General features: G+C 42.7%; 14 non-coding genes across 14 annotated transcripts; 9 read left to right on the top strand and 5 right to left on the bottom strand.

Annotated features, from left to right (window-relative positions):
- The first annotated feature begins 1,356 nt into the window (after positions 1-1,356).
- Positions 1,357-1,449, top strand: trnay-gua (transfer RNA tyrosine (anticodon GUA)). The gene is made up of 2 exons: positions 1,357-1,393; positions 1,414-1,449. It is a non-coding gene; the product is annotated as a tRNA-Tyr (tRNA).
- A 1,330-nt stretch (positions 1,450-2,779) lies between these two features.
- On the bottom strand, positions 2,780-2,872 carry trnay-gua (transfer RNA tyrosine (anticodon GUA)). Its single transcript has 2 exons — positions 2,836-2,872; positions 2,780-2,815 (listed from the first exon to the last, which is right to left on the bottom strand). It is a non-coding gene; the product is annotated as a tRNA-Tyr (tRNA).
- A 284-nt stretch (positions 2,873-3,156) lies between these two features.
- On the bottom strand, positions 3,157-3,249 carry trnay-gua (transfer RNA tyrosine (anticodon GUA)). Its single transcript has 2 exons — positions 3,213-3,249; positions 3,157-3,192 (listed from the first exon to the last, which is right to left on the bottom strand). It is a non-coding gene; the product is annotated as a tRNA-Tyr (tRNA).
- Positions 3,250-8,624: 5,375 nt separating this feature from the next.
- trnay-gua (transfer RNA tyrosine (anticodon GUA)) lies at positions 8,625-8,722 on the top strand. Its single transcript has 2 exons — positions 8,625-8,661; positions 8,687-8,722. It is a non-coding gene; the product is annotated as a tRNA-Tyr (tRNA).
- Positions 8,723-9,327: 605 nt separating this feature from the next.
- Positions 9,328-9,420, top strand: trnay-gua (transfer RNA tyrosine (anticodon GUA)). The gene is made up of 2 exons: positions 9,328-9,364; positions 9,385-9,420. It is a non-coding gene; the product is annotated as a tRNA-Tyr (tRNA).
- Positions 9,421-10,783: 1,363 nt separating this feature from the next.
- trnay-gua (transfer RNA tyrosine (anticodon GUA)) lies at positions 10,784-10,866 on the top strand. Its single transcript is given in 2 exon segments — positions 10,784-10,820; positions 10,831-10,866. It is a non-coding gene; the product is annotated as a tRNA-Tyr (tRNA).
- Positions 10,867-11,935: 1,069 nt separating this feature from the next.
- On the bottom strand, positions 11,936-12,028 carry trnay-gua (transfer RNA tyrosine (anticodon GUA)). The gene is made up of 2 exons: positions 11,992-12,028; positions 11,936-11,971 (listed from the first exon to the last, which is right to left on the bottom strand). It is a non-coding gene; the product is annotated as a tRNA-Tyr (tRNA).
- A 239-nt stretch (positions 12,029-12,267) lies between these two features.
- On the top strand, positions 12,268-12,360 carry trnay-gua (transfer RNA tyrosine (anticodon GUA)). The gene is made up of 2 exons: positions 12,268-12,304; positions 12,325-12,360. It is a non-coding gene; the product is annotated as a tRNA-Tyr (tRNA).
- A 498-nt stretch (positions 12,361-12,858) lies between these two features.
- trnay-gua (transfer RNA tyrosine (anticodon GUA)) lies at positions 12,859-12,951 on the bottom strand. Its single transcript has 2 exons — positions 12,915-12,951; positions 12,859-12,894 (listed from the first exon to the last, which is right to left on the bottom strand). It is a non-coding gene; the product is annotated as a tRNA-Tyr (tRNA).
- A 332-nt stretch (positions 12,952-13,283) lies between these two features.
- trnay-gua (transfer RNA tyrosine (anticodon GUA)) lies at positions 13,284-13,376 on the top strand. The gene is made up of 2 exons: positions 13,284-13,320; positions 13,341-13,376. It is a non-coding gene; the product is annotated as a tRNA-Tyr (tRNA).
- Positions 13,377-13,662: 286 nt separating this feature from the next.
- On the top strand, positions 13,663-13,755 carry trnay-gua (transfer RNA tyrosine (anticodon GUA)). Its single transcript has 2 exons — positions 13,663-13,699; positions 13,720-13,755. It is a non-coding gene; the product is annotated as a tRNA-Tyr (tRNA).
- Positions 13,756-14,100: 345 nt separating this feature from the next.
- trnay-gua (transfer RNA tyrosine (anticodon GUA)) lies at positions 14,101-14,193 on the bottom strand. Its single transcript has 2 exons — positions 14,157-14,193; positions 14,101-14,136 (listed from the first exon to the last, which is right to left on the bottom strand). It is a non-coding gene; the product is annotated as a tRNA-Tyr (tRNA).
- Positions 14,194-14,411: 218 nt separating this feature from the next.
- On the top strand, positions 14,412-14,504 carry trnay-gua (transfer RNA tyrosine (anticodon GUA)). Its single transcript has 2 exons — positions 14,412-14,448; positions 14,469-14,504. It is a non-coding gene; the product is annotated as a tRNA-Tyr (tRNA).
- Positions 14,505-16,995: 2,491 nt separating this feature from the next.
- trnay-gua (transfer RNA tyrosine (anticodon GUA)) lies at positions 16,996-17,083 on the top strand. The gene is given in 2 exon segments: positions 16,996-17,032; positions 17,048-17,083. It is a non-coding gene; the product is annotated as a tRNA-Tyr (tRNA).
- The last annotated feature ends 468 nt before the right edge of the window (positions 17,084-17,551 follow it).

Raw genomic sequence — 17,551 nt, 5'->3', positions numbered from 1 at the left:
TACGGCTCGGCTCGGCACGGCTCGGCTCGGTTTGGTTGTGTTTCCATTACAACTGAGCATCACTAGTGCCTCCTCGACGTGGGCGGGGTCGTCATAACACGGCGCCGAGCAACGCTCTAAACTCTGTAAATATATAACTTTAGGCAACATTTGAAACATTTTCAGACGAGAAAGTAGTCGTTTAGATCCCCAACGTGTTGAAAATCTGACAAAATACCAGCTGTTTACAATTTTGTTCTGACGAAGTCGGCGTGAGTATAAGCTAGCCGTAGTGAGCAACGCACTTCCGGTTATTTTCACAAAATAAAATACCCATTGCCTTTTATCATAAGGCAAGCTATTATGATAGAATTGGTGCTTTTACTTTGTAAACAGGAAGCGAACCTACCCTCGCTGTAGCTAGCTTTAAACCGCCGTTTTGACTGCTCTCGTCCCGTTAACGGCATTTAACCATTCAATATGCCTTACCGGAGAGTCTTGCCAGCTCTGAGATCGGCCTGGTTCATTGTAAAACATTTATTTATTGATGTAAATATGGTGTTTTCTGTGCGTACAGACCCCAAGGCACTGGCAGTGCTGCTCTTCTGTCTAACCACAAACAGACTTCTGCTACAGTCACAATTGTTAGATTTCATCAATGAGACCAACATTTATCCCCTAAAAAGAGTTTAACCAGCCAGTGGTAAACCTCTAAAAGCCATCGGGTAAGTTAATTAGCGGTCGTTTTCTCCCCGGGGTGATGGTCAGGAGCCGGGCTGCTGCCTCTATGATGTCGCGGTCGCTGCTCGGACCTGGAGCTTCACTTCTCTGAAAAACATCGGGGCAAACTTAAAACAGCCGTCGTTTGGATAAACTAACCGCACATTTGGGATCTAAACAGTTACTTTCTCGCATGAAAAAATATTCAAACTTAATGAAGTCACGTAATAACAGGCTTCAGCCATGGATGTATTGGCTTCAGCAGGAACATTTCTGTTGTCGGTCATCGAGCGGTTATGACGCTTCCAGTGACGACACTCATCGGCCAATCAGTGGAAGGCAGTCGGCTGACGTCACGTTTTAGTAACGCTTCGGCTCGCTTGGAACCAGGGCTGAGGTGATACCAAAAGTGTACCTGGTTGCAGGTACTGCGTGCTAGTGGAAACATGCAAATAGCGCGCCGAGACGAGTCGACCCGAGCCGTGCTAGTGGAAATGCGCAAATAAGTCCCCACAATGCACACATACAAACACAGTTGTGTCTCCATGATGTCAGAAGTCCTTTCACTCAATTACATAAAGAGAACAGCTTCTTGATCGATAAATAAAAAACAAGCTGATACTTTCTACAATGCAGAACATGACTGTATAAAACATCCCTTCGATAGCTCAGTTGGTAGAGCGGAGGACTGTAGGAGAGCAGAGCAGTGCTGACATCCTTAGGTCGCTGGTTCAACTCCGGCTCGAAGGAGGAGGTTTTTACAGGTGAGGTTGTTGTTGGAACCACTTCAACTGGACATGGGTCCCCCACAGTCCCCACAACTACCTCCTAACCTCAACCTAAACTGGCCATTGAAGGTCATAGTGCTTTTGACCCCATAACGTCAACAGTCCTCATATTGACTAAGTCCCCACAATGCACACATACAAACACAGTTGTGTCTCCATGATGTCAGAAGTCCTTTCACTCAATTACATTAAGAGAACAGCTTCCTGATAGATAAATTAAAAACAAGCTGATACTTCCTACAATGCAGAACATGACAGTATAAAACATCCCTTCGATAGCTCAGTTGGTAGAGCGGAGGACTGTAGGAGAGCAGAGCAGAGCAGTGCTGACATCCTTAGGTCGCTGGTTCAACTACGGCTCGAAGGAGGAGGTTTTTACAGGTGATATAAAATAGGCTAAAGGGGAAGGTTTTGGGTTAGTCTCGAGGAAATTATAATTCATGAAAATGGCCTCTGAAATCATGTAGACACAACTGTGTTCGTGTGTTATGGTAATGTAAGTCATTTAACAATCACATTATGAAGACCATTGAATTTATTGGGTCAAAAACAAGCACCATCACCATCAAATGGTCAGTTTAGGTTAACGTTGATGGTAGTGGTCAGGGTGTGTGTTTCTGGCCCTGGTATAACTGCTGTTATGGGGACCTGAGTCTATTTACACAGTTAAAAAGCAAGTCCTGAGATTTAGACCCATGTCCAGTTGAAGTGGTTTCAACAACAACAGGCCAAGGTTAAGAGTAAAGGTGTCGCACACGTGGAAGATACAGTCATGAGTGTGTAGTGAGTAGAGTGTGTAGCACAGTCTGTGCTGTAGTCGTAACTAATGACTTTTTATTGAATGGCAATGTTGCTGAGCGCTGTTCAGGAAGTTGTTCTCTTAATGTAATTGAGTGAAAGAGCTTCTGAAATCATAAAGACACAACTGTGTTTGTGTGTGTGCATTGTGGGGACATCAGTCGTTTAAGTCAATATGAGGACAATCGACTTCTCACATACAACAACAACAAAAACATCCACGGGACACCATATAACCAAATATCGAACAGGACAAACAACAACAACAACAACAGACACTAACAACAACAAACACACTTCATGGGGTCAAAAGCACTATGACCTTCAATGGCCAGTTTAGGTTGAGGTTAGGAGGTGTGTTTCTGGCCCTGGTATGACTCCAGTTGTGGGGACCTAAGTCTATTTACACAGTCACATTGTGGGGACTGTGTTCACTTTATGGGGACCCATGTCCACTTGAAGTGGTTCCAACAAGCTCACCTGTAAAAACCTCTTCCTTCGAGCCGGAGTTGAACCAGCGACCTAAGGATGTCAGCACTGCTCTGCTCTTCTACAGTCCTCCGCTCTACCAACTGAGCTATCGAAGGGATACAGAGGCATATGTGTCCTGTTTCAGTACAAGCTTTATTGTTAAGGATAACTAACATTGTATTTCATGTAACTTGAGTAATTGTAATGATGAATTTAATTTTTTTGGGGGATATTTTGCAAAATCCATGATCAAGTAATACATCTGTAATAACATCATATGGGAAATTAGTCACAAGAGCTGACTGACACCTATGGAGACGTTCTGTATGGGCAGAGAGACTTTTTTTTTTACTTTATCTGGAAGCTGTTCTCTGTAACAACCGCACCTGTAAAAACCTCCTCCTTCGAGCCGGAGTTGAACCAGCGACCTAAGGATGTCAGCACTGCTCTGCTTTCCTACAGTCCTCCGCTCTACCAACTGAGCTATCGAAGGGCCGCAGGACCGTTTCTATACTTGCTGAACAAACACTCTGTTAAAGACACCAGTAGATAAAGACAACAGCATCAGTTCAGCACCACTGGAAGTATAAACATCTGTCATGTGGCCCTGACCACCTCCAATGAAATGATTCCTGTTCTTGAGAAACAGAGCTGTTATAATGTTGAATTTTATTGTGTGTGAGTGTTTTTTCCAGACAGTTTGAAAATGTTATGCAGCTTTTTTTTTTTTTTTTTTGCATCTTAAGAAAATCAATGCAAGTGTCTGTTTTAGCCTTTTATTGTTATCATTCACTCCACACACCTGCCTCCCTCTCCTGCTGGGCGAGCATTGTGCTGCGAACTGAATTCGTCCAAGAATGCAGCGTTTCTCCAGAGAACTGACTGACGTTTAGTCTTTCACTGGGTCAGTGACATCTGCTATCCTGGATATTCCTCTTCTGCGAACATCATACACAGGCTCAGCTTTCAGCAATAACCACCACCACTCCCCACCCCATCACTCACCCCCCCCCCCCCCCCCCCCCTCTGTCCATGAGAACGCTTCAAACTCCCCAGACACGACTGCTCAAAACAATATCTACACTATTCTACAATAACACAGTAAATGTTCCCATACAGTGAAAAGCTTTTTTTTTTTTCAATTTTTTTTATTGAGGTCCAAACTTTTGTCGCCTCTGTTAGATGCTGCTTCCCACACTGTTTTGTTTTTTTATTATCAGAAAGGCCCCTCAAATTGAAGAATATCCTGCCTTGAAAACTGAACATAAAGTGCCAGACCTGAAAAAACAACGCGGTTGCTGTCGTCGCCGCCGCTTCAGCTTTTTCACCGCGCCTGGCATGGCACGCATCATTCAATGTCAGGCCGCATTTCCCACGCCGAGCGCTGTAAAAAGAGAAGAAAAGAAGAAAGTCCTGTCAAGTTTTTCCACTTGGTTTTGTCTTCTTTTTCTGCCTCTGTGTTTTTTCACCTCAATATCTATTTGTCCCCTTTTCTTTTCTCCTCTTCCCCTCCTCCTCCTCCTCGTCCTCCTCTTCTACCACCTTCCATCCCTTCTCCTCCTCCTCCTCCTCCTCCTCCTAAGCATGTCATTCTTCGTCTTTTGTACCTACAGGCCTTTTTCCCCATTGAACTCCCCACCCTCTCCACTCCTTTGGCTCTCCCTTTCCCTCTCAGGGGCCTAATTATGAGCCGGCATTAAATAAAAACATTTATATTTCTCCAAAAAAAGGCTCCTCTCTCTGCGCTTTCTCTGGACAATGAGGGCTTGTGATTCTCTCCTCCCCTCCTGCTCCCTCTTTCTGTCTCTTTCTCCTCTGAGTGGCCATTCACTGGGGGTCTCTGCCTGTCTTTGTGATTGGCTCGCTCTAGGACTCCTAGGGGGCAGTAATTGTGTCTCATTAAGTCTTACAGTAGTCGTGAGGGGGAGTTGTAGCGGGGTGGGAAGTGAGGGGGAGTTCGCCTGCACACAAGGCCCCCGCAATTAGAAATCCCAGAGAGCTTGAATGGGAGTCCTAATCAGGCCACAATGGCTGGGGCTCCCTGCCATTTAGGCCAAAAAGGAAGTGTTGCCATTGTCCAAACACACACACACACAGAGACACACACACACATGCAGAGACTCGCACACACACCAGGAATGCATGCAGCACAGCGGGGATGGATGTACTTGTGTGGTGGCGTCATCCCAGAGGCCAATTTGGAAAGACTGGGCTGGGGGAGGGAGGGAGGGAGGGAGGCTTTTCACCACCTCAGTCACGACACACACATTCATGCTCTCAGAAAGTCGTGCACACACACACACACACACATGCACACACACACTTTTCCATCCATATTGAAGCTGAAAGGGGGTCTCATTAGTGATGTTCAGGACGAGCGGGGAGTTTTGCTCTCTGTTTGCTCATTTGTCGCCCTGTGATTCCTCCCGCTGCACACCGGAGTTCCTCAATTTTTTTTTTTTGTGTGAAAAACATTTTTCTGCGACGATCACATTTCAGCGGGGGTAATGAAATCAGCACGCTCTGTTGTGGCGGATACATAAATAACCCATGCACATCGTCTCGGTGGAAATTCAGTTAAAAAAAAAAAAAAATTTCAGCGTCTGTGAAATAAAGAAATAAATAAAAGCATACAAATAATGATATTCCACCACCATCTGTCTCTAAAAGGGAAATGCACTGGAAAGTGAAAACTTTGCAAAGCCTTCCTGTTTTTTTTATCTCATAATAGGAGCAGAAAGTGGGTCTCTTTTGCTCCGTTTATCTGTGTAGCGTTCCCAGGAGAAACAGTGGCTACCCCTCCTTATCTTTGTTACCGCCGAGTGCTGCAGTGGATTATGAAGTGGATTATGCAAATGCCTCACAATATATTCATATTAACAAAGGTTGAGGTTCATGCGCCCGTGCCCGGAATTTATGAATACGCAAATAATAAAAAAAAAAAAAAAAAAAAGGAAGAAAAAAAAAACCCTGAATTGGCTGGAATGTGTTATCATTTAATGGAAATGAACTTGCTTCACAGTGGTGTGTGTCGGGTTTTGGCTCATTTGTTAATTTGTTGAATTAGCTGCATCTGTAAAAAGAGGAGTGATATCCAATTTAGCCAATTGTTTTCAATTATTTTACCGACACTCAATAACTGATACGCCTGCAGGTATTATACATGGATGATTGTGTGGATCTATTGTGCCACAGAAGAACTGAATACTCGGATATTGATCCAAAGGTGAAAGTATCAACGGTGCGTCGTTTTTAACTGTTACAATGACTCAAATTCTGCTTTTATTTAACTTTGTAGTTTGTTTATTTTTAGTTGATGCATAATGTGAATAATAAAAACCTTCATCCTCTGAGTGCTGACCGACACAAGACACATGGAGAGGCTGCTGCAGAAAAAAAAAAAAAAAAAAATGAAGGTCATACAACAACGAAGCTGTTTTACATTCAGCATATGCAAACTCAATTTGCAGCTCATCTTCCAGATGGACTTGGTCTAGAAATATTAACAACCCTGCATTTAAGGATTTATAGGTCAAAACATGATGAGGTGTCAAGGTTGAAACTGGGCTAAATGTGTTTAGAAAAGTAAATGTTGTTCACATTGCGACTCTGGTTGTGCTGTACAGGATGTGATATTTCATGTTTGATTTAAATCAGTTTAAATTATGAAATATTATTATTAACTCAAATAAACTGAGCAGAATGTGGAAGATGGATGATGTGATTACCTGATACTCACCTGTGCAGGTGCTGATTACATCCTGCTGTGTTTTTTCTGCTCTGCCTGATTATCAGTGGGTCTTTGATTTGTTGCCTGATAAACGTCAATTTTCCAGGTGTGTGAATGAACGAGTTTAATCAAAATCCACTTAGAAATTAATAAATAATAAGAATCTGATTGTTTCGACCAAAGTCTTTTGTCTAACAAATGTAGTTTCAGTTATTTAAATAATACATTGGTTGGTCCTTCCTGTATTTGTGGGTGTGTGTGTGTTAGTCACTCCTCTACGACGGATTATAAGGGCCACATTGAGAAAACAAAACAAAACACAGACTTCGAGGATAAAGTCATAAATTTACTTTATTCTCGTAAATTTATGAGAATAAAGTCGTACATTTCCTACGAGAAAAAAAGTCATAACATTACAAGAATAAAGTCGTAAATTTACAAGAATAAAGTCGTACATTTCCTACGAGAAAAAAAGTCATAACATTACAAGAACAAAGTCGTAAATTTACGACTTCATTCACGTAAATTTACGACTTTGTTCTTGTAATGTTATGACTTTTTTTCTCGTAGGAAATGTACGACTTTATTCTTGTAAATTTACGACTTTATTCTTGAGAATAAAGTCGTACATTTCATACAAGAAAAAAGTCGTAACATTATTGAGAATAAAGTCGTAAATTTACGAGAATAAAGTCCAAGTTTGTGATTTTTTTATTTGTCAATGTGGCCCTAATACTCCGTCGTACTCCTCCTACCCTCCGATTGTTGTGATTTCAGTGTTTAAAAGACTTGTATATTGTTGTAGGACATGATTCCCAATATAATACACAATAGAAACATGTAACCGTAATATTTAATTTCTCAAACTGAAACAAGATTTTTTTGATACATAACAGCGTCTGCTGGGTTGTGACGAGTGAAACAGTGGCTGTCATTTCATCATAAACTCCTACTTGATTATGCTGTTAAAAAATTATAGTTATTAAAGTTATGAGTCATCTGATGCTCTTCGCTTGAACTCATCAGTGTGTTGTGAAAGAGCAACAGCTAATTTCTCCTGATGCGAAGAGATGCACTGTGAGAAGACACTTAACAAACGGTGTAATAAATAAATCAATGTCATCTGAATGTGGGAAGCAAAGTAGTTAATAACAGGTCTGACATCTTTACAGGTGAAGGTCACGGGTTAAAGTGACATGTTGAGACGTGCAGAGCGTCTGCATGGGAGGCTGGGTGTGGGCCGACAACAGGAAACAATGTCTCATCTTTCAGCAGCGACTGATGGAGTGGTCGAATGCAAGGCGTCCAGTGTCAGCCGAGCATGACTCCGTCACAGGTAAAGCTGCACACTGTATCTTTAAATAAACAAGGAGTGCTTACAATGAACTAAACGACTGTGTAATGTGAGACAGGCTGCTAAAGTAATGACTTACTGGAGTCAAGGTTAAAGCACCAACCCATCACTTTTGCTACTTTTACATCTGGTGATCACACTACTATTTCTAGCGTTTCTAATAGAGATGAATTAGTTTTTTTCCAAACCAGATCATTTTCATTGTTAGAGCAAATGAAAACCCAAGCTCCTTTTCCATTGGTCATATAGCAGCTAGTATTCAGCTTTCCCCAGCAAAGGAAAAAGGTTTAATCGATATGGACACCTTCGTAAAATTATTCTGGTTCAGGTTCAGCTCGGGCGTAGTAGTCCGGCTTGTCGTCTGTCGTCACAACAGAAATTATCTCAAGGAATTTCTCAACCAGAGCAGGTCTAGTATTTACAGAGATTGAGGCGTCTCACATGGAAGTTGCAGGATCCTCCTCCTGGAGCTCTGCCCGGGAATGAAATGTGACAGATCTCTTTTACCAGTCAGACGGCTGGCAGCTCACTCTTCCTTCCCTGAGTCTGTGTGAGTGCTCTGTAAGTGCAGGTGCTGATGTCACTTCTTGCAGAACTGTACGGTAGGTCTGAAAAGATATTATGGAAACTTAATTTGCAGCGTAAAAGGGGGGGATTTTAGCATGCAGCTGAGAGTTCACCACCGAGGATGCTTCAGCAGGAGATTTTTACTTGATTTGTAAAGTGCAGCTTCTCTGAGTGTGGCATCATTATCGATTTGTACTGTCCACGGGCTGCGAGTATCCCTTCGATAGCTCAGTTGGTAGAGCGGAGGACTGTAGGAGAGCAGAGCAGAGCAGTGCTGACATCCTTAGGTCGCTGGTTCAACTCCGGCTCGAAGGAGGAGGTTTTTTACAGGTGATGTTAAAGAGAACAGCTTCCTTATAGAAAAAGTGAAAAAGAAAATCTAGTTTCTCTGCCCATACAGAACATCTGTGGAAATGTTAATTCTACCTTTTTGTTCTCTTAGCCTTGACAATGAAGTGGATTGTAGAGCAGTGGATGCTTGTGCAAACCCACCTTCGATAGCTCAGTTGGTAGAGCGGAGGACTGTAGGAGAGCAGAGCGGTGCTGAAATCCTTAGGTCGCTCGTTCAACTCCGGCTCGAAGGAGGAGGTTTTTACAGGTGGAGCTGTTACAGAGAACAGCTTCTGGATAGATAAAGTAAATAAAAAAAAAAACAATCTAGTCTCTCTGCCCATACAGAACATCTTTATGTGTGGCAGTCAGCTCTTGTGACTAACTGAAACTTGGGCCTGATTAGAACATCTGCAGTTTGACAACAAGTCATATTGTCACAGATCTATCACTTGATTATTTTGCAAAACTTCCAAAAGATAATTTTTGGAAATATTCATCATTACAATTATTCAGTAACGTGAAATACAATGTTAGTCATCCTAAATAATAAAGCTGAAGCCGGAGCAGGACATGTTATCCTCTGTATCCCTTCGATAGCTCAGTTGGTAGAGCGGAGGACTGTAGGAGAGAAGAGCAGAGCTGACATCCTTAGGTCGCTGGTTCAACTCCGGCTCGAAGGAGGAGGTTTTTACAGGTGAGGTTGTTGGACCCACCTGAACCGACCATGGGTCCCCATAGGGCGAACACAGTCCCCACAACATACATAAAACCAACACAGACACACATTCTCTAACCTGCATCTTAACCTAAACCTATGGGGACTATGTCAAAACATTTGTAACTCACATCCACAAATAAAATCTGGGCCTGAATACAACACCTGCACATAGCTAGAATAATGGCTGATATGAAATTATTGCACTTGTAATTGAATCAATCACAGAAGAGTGATTTGACCAAGTACACGTGAGGAATCTGTGGAAATATTAATTCTATTTTTTTTTCTCTTAGCCTTGACAATGAAGTGGATTTTAGAGCAGTGGTTGCTACACACCTTCGATAGCTCAGTTGGTAGAGCGGAGGACTGTAGGAGAGCAGAGCAGTGCTGACATCCTTAGGTCACTGGTTCAACTCCGGCTCGAAGGGGGAGGTTTTCACAGGTGAGGCAGTTGGAACCACTTCAACTGGACATGGGTCACCATAAAGTGAACACAGTCCCCACAATGTGACTGTGTAAAAAGACTTAGGTCCCCGCAACTGCAGTTATACCAGGGCCAGTAAAATCCAGTAAAAAAAAGAAAAAAAAAGTCTCTCTGCCCATACAGAGCTTCTCCATAGTTAGCAGTCAGCTCTTGTGACTAATTTCCGATGTGAGGTTGTTACAGATCTATTACTTGATCATGGATTTTGCAAAATATCCCAAAAAGAATTTATGGAAATATTCATCATTACAATTATTCAGTTACATGAAATACAATGTTAGTTATCCTTAAAGCAGAAGTAAGTGGTCCGGTCGTTTTCGCTAATGCTGCGTTCCAGGCAGGCTTTTGAAATTGTAAATTACAGCTTCAAGTCACAACTTACGACTTTGTAGCGTTCCAGGCAACCCACTCGTGTTTTTCCGACCTGTTTTACCGGTGAAAGTCACTATAACGGCCACTCGTAACTTCCGACCGGTGAACTCGTACCAGATCGAACTGGTACGACTTCACGGTCGGAAAAATACGAGTTTCCTTGAACGCACCATAACAGTCCTCGTCCCTACGTCACCACATTCACAGTGTCCCTTGGCTGCACACACAGCCCTGCATGCCGTTCTCTCTCCTCATTGGATAAAAACTGTAGGATACGATAAATGTTTTCTCCTCGGCTCAGAGCAGAGCAGAGTGACTGACAGACCCGTGTTTCAGACCAAACACTCTATGTAAGTGATTGCTGTCGGAAGATATAACTATTTAAGACTTATATTAATACAAATATATCACTTACTTCTGCTTTAACAATAAAGCTTGTACTGGAGCAGGACACGTCAGCCTCTGTATCCCTTCGATAGCTCAGTTGGTAGAGCGGAGGACTGTAGGACTGCTGACATCCTTAGGTCGCTGGTTCAACTCCGGCTCGAAGGAGGAGGATTTTATAGATAGAGCTCTTACAGAGAACAGCTTCCAGATAAAGTAAAAGCAAGGTGATGCTCCCCCCATTGAGGACATCTCCATGCTGATGGTCAGCTGATGTCCACAACTGAACCTGATTGTAGTATCTGCCTTCATCATGGTTTGAGTTAATAATGTATGGAGACTTTTTTGTGTTGTTATTGTCTTTTTTAATAATAATGTAATAATCATTATTACAGTTTATTGCTGAGCAGTACAAAGTACAGCACATTGCACTCTGGGAGTGAGAGCCTGACATTGTGAACATTAAACACAGAGAGCTGACTGGTGTGATTGAAATGCTCCTAATGCTGGACACATCAGATGCTGCTCCACCTGTAAAAACCTCCTCCTTCGAGCCGGAGTTGAACCAGCGACCTAAGGATGTCAGCACTGCTCTGCTCTCCTACAGTCCTCCACTCTACCAACTGAGCTATCGAATGTGCTCAGGCACTGATGTAAAATCTACACCTCCACCTGTGAACGTCTCCTCTTCCTTCGAGCCAGAGCTCATGTCCATGACTGAGCCAGAGGAGAACATCCAATTTTATTACAGATCTCCAGTTTGATCATGGTTTAAAGTGAATATATAAAAAGATTGTGTTGTACTGTTGTCCTCATCTTTAATGTCGAGCTTCAACAGCATGTTTGTTGCTCAGCAGTCCACAGTACAGCAAACAAGTTGTATTGTAGGAAGTACCAGCTTGTTTTTATTCATCTATCAGGAAGTTGTTCTCTTAATGTAATTCAGTGAAAGGGCTTCTTAAATCATGGAGACACAACTGTGTTTGTATTTGTGTGTTATGGGGACATAAGTCATTTAAGTCAATATGAGGACAATCGACTTCATGGGGTCAAAAGCACTATGAGCTTCAATGGTCAGTTTAGGTTGAGGCTAGGAGGTGTGTTTCTGGCCCTGGTATAACTCCAGTTGTGGGGACCTAAGTCTATTTACACAGTCACATTGTGGGGATTGTGTTCACTTTATGGGGACCCATGTCCAGTTGAAGTGGTTCCAACAACCTCACCTGTAAAAACCTCCTCCTTCGAGCCGGAGTTGAACCAGCGACCTAAGGATGTCAGCACTGCTCTGCTCTCCTACAGTCCTCCGCTCTACCAACTGAGCTATCGAAGGGATCTGCTCCTGTGTTGTACTGTGGATTGCTGAGCAGTAAACATACTTCTGAAACATCTACATTTTTAAAGATGACAATTACAATAGACCAAATTATTCAGATGGGTTTTTTTTTTAAATGACCTGTAGATCTGTAACAAATGTTCTCCTCTGGCTCAGTTGTAAACTCTGGCTGGAAGGAGGAGACGTTTACAGGTGGAGCCACAGATTTTTCATCAGACCACAACTGCTACTACATCCCTTCGATAGCTCAGTTGGTAGAGCGGAGGACTGTAGGAGAGCAGAGCAGTGCTGACATCCTTAGGTCGCTGGTTCAACTCCGGCTCGAAGGAGGAAGGTTTTTACAGGTGAGGTTGTTGGACCTACATCAAGTGGACATGGGTCCCCATAAAGTGAACACAGTCCTCACAATTTGACTGTGCAAATAGACTTAGGTCCCCACAACTGGAGTTATACCAGGGCCAGAAATACACATCCTAACCTCAACCTAAACTGGCCAGTGAAGGTCATAGTGCTTTTGACCCCATAAAGTCGATTGTCCTCATATTGACTTAAACGACTAAGTCCCCACAACACACAAACACAAACACAAACACACTACCACCAACCTTAACCTAAACTGGCCATTTGATGGTAATGGTACTTGTTTTTGACTCAATAAATTCAATGGTCTTCATAATGTGATTGCTAAATGACTTACATCACCATAACACACAAACACAGTTGTTTTTACATGATTTCAGAGGCCCTTTTCCTGAATTATAATTTCCTCAAGACTAACCCAAACCTTTCCCCCTTAAGCTAACTTCATATCACCTTTAAAAATCTCCTCCTTCGAGCCGGAGTTGAACCAGCGACCTAAGGATGTCTGCACTGCTCTGCTCTCCTACAGTCCTCCGCTCTACCAACTGAGCTATCGAAGGGATACAGAAGTCAATGTGTCCTGCTCCGGTACAAGCTTTATTGTTAAGGATGACTAACATTGAATTTCATGAAACTGAAACTCCATGATCAAGTAATAGATCTGTAATAACCTCACATGGGAAATTAGTCACAAGAGCTGACTGCCACCTATAGAGATGGTCTGTATGGACAGAGAGACTTTTTTTTGCTATAGGGATGCTGTTCTCTGTAACAGCTCCATCTATAATAATAATAATAATTTGGTCTATTGTAATTGTCATCTTTAAAAATGTAGATGTTTCAGTAGTACGTTTATTGCTCAGCAGTCCACAGTACAACACAGGAGCCGATCCCTTCGATAGCTCAGTTGGTAGAGCGGAGGACTGTAGGAGAGCAGAGCAATGCTGACATCCTTAGGTCGCTGGTTCAACTCTGGCTCGAAGGAGGAGGTTTTTACAGGTGAGGTTTGTTACACAGCTTCCTGATAAAGTAAAAAAAAAAAAACTCTCTGCCCATACAGAGCTTCTCCATAGGTGGCAGTCATCTCTTGTGACTAATTTCCGAAGTGAAGTTACTACAGATCTATTACTTGATCATGGATTTCGCAAAATATCCAAAAGAGAATATATGGAAATATTCATCATTACAATTATTCAGTTGTCTGAAATACATTGTTAGTCATCCTAAATAATAAAGCTTGTACTGGAGCAGGACACATTATCCTCTGTATCCCTTCGATAGCTCAGTTGGTAGAGCGGAGGACTGTAGGAGAGCAGAGCAGTGCTGACATCCTTAGGTCGCTGGTTCAACTCCGGCTCGAAGGAAGAGGTTTTTACAGGTGGAGCTTGTTACAGAGAACAGATTCCTAAGTGAAAAACATACAGAAAATCTCCATGCTGGTAATCAGCCGATTTCAACAACTGAACCTGACAGAGATCTGTGTGTTGATCATGGTTATAGGTAAAATGCATGAATTCTTGTTTTTATGTTATGGTCGTCTCTACTAATAATGCACATTTTTCATTGCTGAGCAGTGCACAGTACAGCGCATTGCATTCTGGGAGTGAGAGCCTGACATTGTGAACATTAAACACAGAGAGCTGACTGGTGTGATTGAAATGCTCCTAATGCTGGACACATCAGATGCTGCTCCACCTGTAAAAACCTCCTCCTTCGAGCCGGAGTTGAACCAGCGACCTAAGGATGTCAGCACTGCTCTGCTCTCCTACAGTCCTCCGCTCTACCAACTGAGCTATCGAAGGGATACACTTGCTTTCAGTACTGTGCACTGTAGAAAAAGCTACATTATTAACATTGATACCAACCGAACAAATTCTTAAAACATGATCAAGTTGGAGATCTGTAACAAACTTGGATGTTCTCCTCTGGCTCAGTCGTGAACATGAGCTCTGGTTTGAAGGAGGAGGCTTTTACAGGTGGAGCTGTAGATTTTACATCAGGCCGCTACAGGGACTGTGCACCTTCGATAGCTCAGTTGGTAGAGCGGAGGACTGTAGGAGAGCAGAGCAGTGCTGACATCCTTAGGCCGCTGGTTCAACTCCGGCTCGAAGGAGGAGGTATCTTCAGGTGGAGCTGTTACAGAGAACATATTCCTGGTCCATAAAACAAAAACAACCCATGTCCACAACTGAAATGTGAGCCTGATCACAATAATTGTCAGGTTGATTATGTATGAAGAATTTGTTGGGATCTTATCTAAGCTACGTTCGCTGACTGTGCAGCTGAAAGTTCATCCTTGAGGATGCTTCAGCGGGTCGTTCGGCTACTTCACGGCACACACTGACCCTCCAAATGTTACTTCATCGGAGTTCTCTGTTATCTCACAGGGTCACTATCAGTGCCAGTCCCAGTGTATCGTTTTTCATGCTGGGAACGATTTGCCCTCAAATTTCATGACCTCATGCCAGATTACGTTACAGCTCAGCTCTGTGTGTTCCCGTGAGCTGGAGCTGAATGGCCGACCAGCTGAACCAGTATGACTGGGAACTCTGTGCATTGGGAGGAGGAGGAAGAGGAGGAGGGGGTGGTGGTGGTGGGGGTGTAATGAGTTTCATCTCTGCAGCAGGGAGAGTGGTCTTTGCGTGGCAGCAGCAGCAGCAGGGACGAATCTAGCGGCTAATTGGTGTTATCAGCATTTTAAACACAATTAATGACAGTTCCTTCTCTTCTTCCTCTTACCTAATTGTAGGTGATAATTATTGTTGGGGACCTCATTTACACAAATAATTAACAGATGTATGCTGACAAATAGGCCTACTTGATTCTTTGCAAATCCCTGCACCATTGTATTGTTAATTGGGCTGAATGTAAGCAGATACTCTGACGCGTATCCCCCCCCTCACCCCCACCACCTCTTGCCTCCTCCTCCTAAGCCCCTGAATAAACAGCCTCGACCTCAGGAGGTGTGTTCCTGCTAAAGCCCAGATTGAGTTTGGCATTGTTGGCCCAGTTAAGTGAAGCTACAATAATAAGGCGATGAACAGTTTGTTTATTGGAGACTTTACGACTAAGCCAACAGTCCCACACTGACCGACTGAATAAAAGCTGCTTTATAGCCAGAGGATATTAAGTAAATTATATATATATATATATATGTATAACAGTTAAATATATAACATTTAACTGTTTTTGCACAAATAAACAAATCATGTAAAACAAAAAACGTAAGAATGATTTTTGTGCTTGCTCTAATGTAATAATTTTCCTGCTTACTATGTTCCATGCTAATGATCATTATTTTGTGTTATTATTATTCTTCACCTTGTTTCAATAGTTGTGCAGTTTACACAAATTAATTAGTAGAGTATATGCTTATTGCAACTTGAATAACAAAGCTGATAAACCCTGTACTGAGCAGCTAGGGACAGTTGCATGGATAATTTGGACCATTTGATATGAGGTTGTGTTACTTGTATAAAATCTCAGCACACTCCTGACTCTGTTTCCTGCTTTTTCTTTTTTCTTTCTTCTTTTTTCTCTGTGTCCTGCTTAACATATCTCCTAACCATTTTAAATTGAAAGTTTATATCTTGCAAAATCCTTACATTTCACATAAACAAGAAAAAATACCAATTCCTAAAAGTACCTTAGTTTAGGATGACGGAATCTACAAAAAACAAAACATATCATCACAAGTTGAGGATCAGAATAAAATATTATAGTAATAACAATGTTCAACACTTGACGTTGCATTTGGTGTGTAGTAGAATCAGGATTTAGTTTTTGCACTTTTTTTTGGAGTATGGTATTTTACATCAGCAGCAGAAACGACCAGACAGTGCAGGGCCTCCCGAGCTAATCACATACAACGGCCTGTTAGTGCCTCCGACAGTGCACAACAATATGACAACGAGACTGTGCCACATTTCCACCGAGCAGGTTCCCAAGTCACAATAATGGCATGAATCATGCTTGTGACGGCTATTTGTAAGGGGTTTCCCACCCTGCCATTAAAAAAAGGGGGGGTGGGGTGAAGTGGGTTGGGTGGGTTGGGGGCTTAGCAGAGAGCCAGTGTGTGTTCACAAGCATTGTCTCTGGGCCGGGACCACCCGTTCCCCCTCGCTGTCCCACTGTCACTCAAACAATACAATGCTACAACTCCTATTTACCCTCCCCCCCTCCCCCGCTTCAACCTATTTACCAGGCCGGCCCCTCCCTGCTCCCACCACCCACACTCTGGACACAAGGAGTGGTGACACGGTGTTTTTTTAGTGGTTAATGTGGACTATTAGTCAACAGCTGGGCCACGATTCATTCAGGGGGAAAGTCAAGTCAAGACACGGTGGCTTTGCATAAGCATGTTGCAACACAGGGCAAAGGACATGAATACAGAGCAGCAGGAACAGACCTGTGTTTTCTGCTTCCACAGAGATGTGTATTTTATTGACACAAAGTATCCTCGGTCCTTAAATATTAATATCCTTTAAAAAGGTCTTCAGTGTTGTCGACACCGTGTTAGTTCAAACAGGCAGAAAACAAGTGCAGTGTCTCTGAGCACAGGGTAATTATTCATCAGTACTGTGCACACACACACAGAGAGCGCCCCTTCGATAGCTCAGTTGGTAGAGCGGAGGACTGTAGGAGAGCAGAGCTGAAATCCTTAGGTCGCTGGTTCAAATCCGGCTCGAAGGAGGATGTTTTTACCGGTGGATTGGTCCCCGTAATGTGAACATAGTCCCTACAACATGCATGAAACCAACACAGACACACACTCTCTAACCTGCATCTTAACCTAAACCTCTCATTATAGGGACTCTGTCAGGACTTTGTGGGAGAAGTCCTCATAACCTGTAGACAGTAACAGTCAAATATTGTGTGATGTTATTACAGATCTATTAATTGATCATGGATTTTGATAAAAATCCCAAAAAGAATTTACAGAGATATTCAGCATTACAATTATTCAGTTACATCAAGTATAGTGTTAGTCATCCTTAATAATAAAGTTGAAGTCGGAGCAGGACACATTATCTTCTGTATCCCTTCGATAGCTCAGTTGGTAGAGCGGAGGACGGTAGGAGAGCAGTACAGTGCTGACATCCTTAGGTCGCTGGTTCAACTCCGCCTCGAAGGAGGAGGTTTTTACAGGTGAGGTTGTTA

This window comes from Trachurus japonicus, chromosome 17 (assembly GCF_045865225.1).
Source record: "Trachurus japonicus isolate A0001 chromosome 17, Traja_1.0".
Classification (NCBI taxonomy): Eukaryota; Metazoa; Chordata; class Actinopteri; order Carangiformes; family Carangidae; genus Trachurus; species Trachurus japonicus.
Note: the sequence above shows the minus strand (reverse complement) of the source record. Positions and strands in the feature narration are given on the sequence as shown.